The sequence below is a fragment of the Ursus arctos genome, unplaced genomic scaffold, assembly GCF_023065955.2.
Source record: "Ursus arctos isolate Adak ecotype North America unplaced genomic scaffold, UrsArc2.0 scaffold_11, whole genome shotgun sequence".
NCBI lineage: Eukaryota > Metazoa > Chordata > Mammalia > Carnivora > Ursidae > Ursus > Ursus arctos.
The window spans coordinates 54,302,496-54,309,807 of record NW_026622775.1 but is presented as its reverse complement, the minus strand read 5'-3'; the positions used below and the strand labels follow the sequence as shown (position 1 = coordinate 54,309,807).

Sequence of the window (7,312 nt, the reverse complement as noted above, 5' to 3'; positions counted from 1 at the left end):
GATAAAATTTGTAATTAAAATACCATGCCATGTTTAACTTCTGTTTCTGTCTATGAAAATTTCTGGTGCAAATCTTACTGTCTGTTAAAAAAGCTAGATAAAATATATGAAAGATCTATGTCAAGTCATTGGCACAACAGGAAACACTGACTGCAAACCTTGAGAGAAGGTATAAATGAGATGAGAACTAAAATTTCAGTGGGCTTCTTAACTGGATGTGCTTTTTAGACCAAAGTACAAGAAGGGAGAATACAAGCAGAACTGGGCAATTCTTCAAGATTGGGAGACAAAGACAGGAGTTAGAGTCTGAGGCACCTGAGATTTGCAGGACAGAATAATATGGTGGCGTAACTATAAAGTAAAAAGAGCTCAAGAAATCAGCGGAAGAATCCTATTGAGTCTTTGGATATTTACTGAATTATACCTACACAAGGTGTGACTTTAGGAATCCAAGCAAGACAACTCTCAGGGAACTATAAATTGAATAATTCCCAGTGCTCACACAGAGCTGGGAATTATTTGCATTTCTTTCAGCCAAGTAGGATTCTGAATTAAGGATGCAAAGTCAAGCATCCAATACAAAATTACTAGACATAGGGAGAATTTTAAATGTGACCCACAATCAAGGAATAAAGTCAGTTAACAGAGAAAGGCCTAGAAATAATAGAGATCATGGGATTTGAAGACAAGACTTTAAAATATTTTTGTAAGTAGAAAAAATATGCTCTAGGATGTAGAGGATAAAAGAGAAAAGGCATTCATAGAAAAGAACAAAAAGAATTTTTCCAAATGAAAACTATAAAGTTGAGATGCAAAATTCACTGGGTGAGCATAAAATAATATAAAATATTGGAGGAAAAAATGGAAGCAGGGAGAACTTAAAGGACTATTTAGGCCAAAATATGAGATTAAAAAAAAAGACTGAAAGAAAATGAGCAGTATCAGTTACTTGTGAAGCTTTATCATATAGTCTAGCATATGTGCAATTGCAGTTCTAGAAAAAGAGGAGAGAGGGGCAGAAAACGATTTCAAGGAATAATGTTTCCAAATCTGATAGATGCCATGAGTCCACAAATAAAAAAAAAAAAAGAAAAGAAAAGCTCAGTGAATCTAATGTAGACTAATCACAGATACAACCATAGCAAGAAACATTTAAATAAATTTTCTGAAATACAGGAATAATGAAATTTAAATTTTATTATAAAAACAGCCAGAGAGAAAAGAAACACAATATACATAGGAAAACAAGGTTAATATACACAGCTATCTCATCAAAAATAATGTGACTCAAATAATAGTGGAATTGTTATTGGCTGCTCCTTCAGAGCCACCATGGTGCCCAGTTATGGTCAACCCAACTGTGTTCTTTGACATAGCCTTGGATGGAGAGCCCTTGGACTGCATCTCCTTTGAGCTGTTTGCAGACAAATTTCCAAAAATATCAGAAAGGTTTCCTGCTCTGGGCACTGGGAAGGAAGGATTTGACTATAAAGTTTCCTGATTTCACAGGATTATTTTGAGATTTAAGTGCAAGGGTGATGACTTCACATGTCATGATGGCACTGGCAACAAGTCCATCTGTGGGGAGAAATTTGATGATGAGAATTTCATCCTGAAGCATACAGGTCCTGGCATCTTGTTCATGGCAAAAGCTGAACCCAACACAGAGGGTTCCCACTTTTTCATCTGCATTGCCAAGACTGAGCGGTTGGATGGGAAGCATGTGGTCTTTGGCAAGGGGAAAGAGGGCATGAATATTGTGGAAGCCATGGAGCACCTTTCCAGGAATGGCAAGACCAGAAAGATCACCATTGCTGACTGTGGACAAATCTAATAAATTGGCTTGTGTTTTATCTTAACTACCAGACCATTCTTTCTATAGTCCAGGAGCATACCTCTTCATCCCCATCTGCTTGAAATATGCTAGCACAGATTTGTGCTCTCACTGCAGTTCTGTGGTTTCCATATTTTCCTTATTCCCTCTAAGTATTGCTGAATTGATGAGTTAGTGTTATGATTTTAAAACTAAACAAATTATTGACATAGAAGACAAAATAATGGGAAAATAATGAACTGAACAACAAAGAGAAGGAAGAATTATGCAACACAAAAATAGACTTAGGGAACTCAGTGACTCCATCAAATGTGGTAACATTCATATTACAGGAGTCCAAAAAGAACAGAAAGAAAAGGGGGCAAAAAAATTATTTGAAGAAATAATAGCTGAAAATTTTTCTAATCTGGGGAAGGAAACAGATATCCAGATCCAGGAGGCACAGAGAACTCCCATCAAATCAACAAAAGCAGACCCATATAAGACATATTGCAATTAAATTTGCAAAATGAAGTGATAAAGGAAAAGTCTTAAAGGCAGCAAGAAAAAAGAAGTCCTTAACTTACAAGGGAAAACCTATAAGGCTAGCTGGAGATTTTTCAACAGAAATGTGGCAAGTCAGAAGAGAGTGTCAAAATATATTTAAAGTGGTGAATAGGAAGAATCTGTAGCCAAGAATACTCAATCCAGCAAGACTATTATTCAGACTAGATGGAGATATACAGAGTATCCCAGAAAAACAAAAATTAAAGGAGTTATTGACCACTATACCAGCCCTACGAGAAATATCAGTGACTCTTCGAGTGGAAAGGAAAGACCAAAAGTGAGAAAGACAAGAATGGATAAGAGGAAATCTTCAGAAACAACCACAAAACAAGTAATAAAATGGCAATAAATACATATCTATCAATAATGACTTTGAATGTAAATGGACAAAATGCTTTAATCAAAAGACAAAGGGTGACAGAATGGATGAAAAAAACAAGACCCAAGTGTATGCTGCCTACAAGAGATTGATTTCAGACCTAAGGTCACCTGCAGATTGAAAGTGAGGGGATGGAGAAACATTTATCATGCAAATAGATGTCAGAAGAAAGTCAGAGTAGCAATATTTATATGGGATAAAGTAGACTTTAAAGCAAAGACTGTAACCAGAGACAAAAAAGGGCACTGTATCATAATCAAGTGGACAGTTGTACAAGAGGTTATAACAATTCTAAATATTTATGCACGCAAAATAGGAGCACCCAAATATATAAAGGAATAACAAATAGAAAGGAACTATTGACACTGATACAATAATATTATGGAATTTTAATGCCTCACTCACATCAATGGACAGATCAGCTGAACAGAAAATCAACAAGGAAAAAATAGCTTTGAATGACACACTGGACCAGATGGACCTAACAGATATATTCAGAACATTCCATCCTAAAACAGCAGAATACACATTCTTTTCAAATACACATGGGACATTCCCCAGAATAGATCACATATTAGGTCACAAAACAGGCCTCAAGAAATACAAAAAGGTTGAAATCATACCATGCACTTTTCTGACCACAACACTATGAAACTAGAAGTGAATCCCAATAAAAAATCTGGAAAGACCACAAATACATAGAGGTTAAATAACATGTTATTAAACAATGAATGGGTCAGTCAGGAAATCAAAGAAGAAATTTGGAAAAAAAATACATGGAAACAAATGAAAATGAAAACACAATGGTCCAAAACCTTTGGGCTGAAGCAAAAGCAGTCCTAAGAAGGAAGTATATAGCAATACAAGCCTACCTCAAGAAGCAAGAAAAATCTCAAATAAACGTCTTAACCTTATACCTAGAAGAGCTTGAAAAAACCACAGATGAAGCCTAAAACCAGCAGAAGGAAATCATAAAGATCAGAACAGAAATAACTGATATACAACCTAAAAAACAATAGAACAGATCAATGAAACAGGTGCTGTTTCTTTAAAACATATTAAAATTGATAAACCTCTAGCCAGACTTATCAAAAAGAAAAGAAAAAGGACCTAAATAAATAAAATCGCAAACAAGAGAGGAGAAATAACCACCAACATCATAGAAATAGAAATGAATATAAGATAATATTATGAAAAACTATATGCCAACAAATTGGACAACCTGGAAGAAATGGACAAATTCCTAGAAACATATAACTCAATAACTAGCATCAAAACTGAAACAGGAAGAAATGGAAAACTTGGATAGAGCAATAACCAGCAAAGAAATTGAATCAGTAATCAAAAAACTCCCAACAAACAAAAGTCCAGGACCAGACAGTTAAACCTATTCTTCTCAAACTGTTTTAGAAAACAGAAAAGAAAGGAAAACTTCCAAATTCATTCTATGAGGCCAGCATTATCCTGAAACCAAAGCAAGATAAAGACTCCACTAAAAAAAAGAACTATGGGCCAATATCCCTGATGAACACAGATGCAAAAATTCTCAATATTTTACTAGCAAACTGAATCCAAAAATAAATTAAAAAATCATTTACCATGATCAAGTGGGATTTATTCCTGGGTTACTGGGGTGATTAAATATTCACGAATCAACCAATATGATACGTCACATCAATGAAATAAATGATAACAACCATATGATCATTTCAATAGATGCAAAAAAAAAAAAACATCTGACAAAGTACAACATCATTTATGATGAAAACTCTCAATCAAGTAGGTTTAGAGGGAACGTACCTCAACATAGTAAAGGCCATATGTGAAAAACCCACAGCTAACATCATCCTCAATGGAGAAAAACTGTGAGCTTTTCCCCTAAGGTCAGGAATAAGACAAGGATGTCCACTGTCACCACTTTTATTCAACATAGTACTGGAAGTCCTAGCCACAGTATCGGACAACAAAAAGAAATAAAAGGCATCTAGATAGCAAAGAAGTAAACTTTTCATTATTTGCAGATCACATGATACCGTATATAGAAAATCTGAAAGATTACTAAAAAACTGCTAGAACTGATAAACAAATTTAGCAGAGTTGCAGGATAAAAAATCAATGTACAGAAATCTGTTGCATTTTTATATACCAATAATGAAGCAGCAGAGAGAGAAATTAAGGAATCAATCCCATTTATAATTACACCAAAAACAATAAGATACCTAGGAATAAAACTAACCAATAAGGTGAAAGACCAATACTCTGAAAACTATAAATGATGATGAAAGAAATTGAAGACAACACAAAGAAATGGAAAGACATTCCATGCTCATGGACTGGAAGAAAAATATTGTTAAAACATCTGTACTACTGGAAAACAATCTATACATTTAATGAAATCCCTATCAAAATACCAACAGCATCTTTCACAGAACTAAAACGAACAATTCTAAAATCTGTATGGAACCACAAAAGACCCTGAATAGCCAGATAGTTTTTAAAAGAAAAGCAAAGCTGGAGGCATCACAATTCCAGACTTCTGGAGTTTTACAAGGCTGTAGTAATCAAAACTGTATGGTACTGGCACAAAAATACACACATAGGTCAATGGAATAGAATAAAAAACCCAGGCATGAACCCACAACTGTATTGGTCAATTAATCTTCGACAAAGCAGGAAAGAATATCCAGTGGGAAAAAAACAGTCTTTAACAAATGATGTTGGGAAAACTGGATAGCATCATGCAAAAGAAAGAAACTGCACCATTTTCTTACACCATATACAAAAATAAATTCAAAATGGATTAAAGACCTGAATGTGAGACCTGAATCCATAAAAATCCTGGAAGAGAGCACAGGCAGTAACCTCTTTGACACTGGCCATAACAACTTCTTTCTAGGTATGTTTCCTGAGGCAGGGGAAACAAGAGCAAAAGTAAACTACTGGAACTACATCAAAATTAAAAGCTTCTACACAGTGAAGGAAACAGTCAACAAAACTAAAAGGCAACCTACAGAATGGGAGAAGATATTTAGAAATGACATATCTGCTAAAGGGTTAATATCCAGAATATATAAAGAACTTATAAAGCTCAATACCCCCAAAACAAATAATCCAATGAAAAAGTGGACAGAAGATATGAACAGACATTTTTCCAAAGAAGATATCCAGATGGGCAACAGACACATGAAAAGATGTTCATCATCACTTACCATCAGGGAAATGCAAATCAAAACTACAATGAGATATCACTTCACACCTGTCTGAATGGCTACAATCAACAACACAAGAGAAAACAGGTGTTGGGCAGGATGTGGACAAAACGGAACACTCATGCAATGTTGGTAGGAATGCAAACTAGTGTAGTCACTGTGGAAAACAGTATGGAGGTTTCTCAAAAAGTTAAAATAGAGCTACAGTACAATGCAGCAATTATACTACTTATGTACCCAAAGAATGCAAAAACACTAATTCAAGGGGATACATGCACTTCTATGTTTATAGCAGCATTTTCTACAATAGCTTAATTATGGAAGCAGCCCAAGTGTCCATTGACTAATGAATGGATAATGAAGAGGTGGTATATATACATAATGGAATATTATTCAGCCATAAAAAAGAATGAAATCTTGTCATTTGCAATGTAGCTAGAAAGTATTATGCCAAACAAAATAAATCAAAGAAGAGAAATACCATATGATTTCACTCACTTGTGGAATTTAGGAAACAAAATAAATGAGCAAAGAGAAAAAAAGAGAGTGAAACTATGAAACAGACTCTTAACTATAGAGAACAAACTGATGATTACCAGAGGGGAGGTGGGTGGGGGAATGGGTTAAATAGTTGATTGGAATTGAGGAGTGCAGTTGTGATGAGCATGGGATGTTGTATGGCAGTGTTGAATCATTATATTATACACTAATATTACACTGTATGTTAACTAATTGGAATTTAAATAAAAACTTAAACTAAACTAAAATAAAAGCAAAATAAGAGAGAGAGAATGTGAAATAAATACATTAAGACAAATAAAAACTGAGATAATTGCCATGAGCTAAAAGCGAAAAACTGCAAAGTATACTCTGCAAGACTACCAAATAGAGAGAGCTAGAATAACTATATACATATCAGTTAAAGTGAACTTTAGGTCAAGGAATTTCATCTAAAATAAAGACATTTTATAATAATGAAATAGCAAGTCATTGAGAAAACATAATAATCCTATACATGAATGTGCCTAATTAAAAAGTAATACATGAAGTAAATCTAATAGAATTAAAAGGAAATACATAGACACATCCACAATTACGGTTAAAGATTTCCACATTATTTCAATATTCTGTCTAGTAAAGTAGTCTAAAATCCTGTAGAATAAAGAAAATTTGAAAACTCATAAGTTGAACACTAGACTGAGCAACTACAGAACAACTGTGTTTTTATAAGTGTACGTGAAATGTTCACCAAGATAATACTGGGCCACATAGAAGTCTCAACAAATTTCAAATGACTCAGTTCATACAGAATATATTTTGTAACCATAATGGATTTAAGTAAAT

General features: G+C 34.1%; 1 pseudogene; it reads left to right on the top strand.

Annotated features, from left to right (window-relative positions):
• Positions 1-1,345: 1,345 nt before the first annotated feature.
• Positions 1,346-1,834, top strand: LOC113245462 (peptidyl-prolyl cis-trans isomerase A-like; annotated as a pseudogene).
• The last annotated feature ends 5,478 nt before the right edge of the window (positions 1,835-7,312 follow it).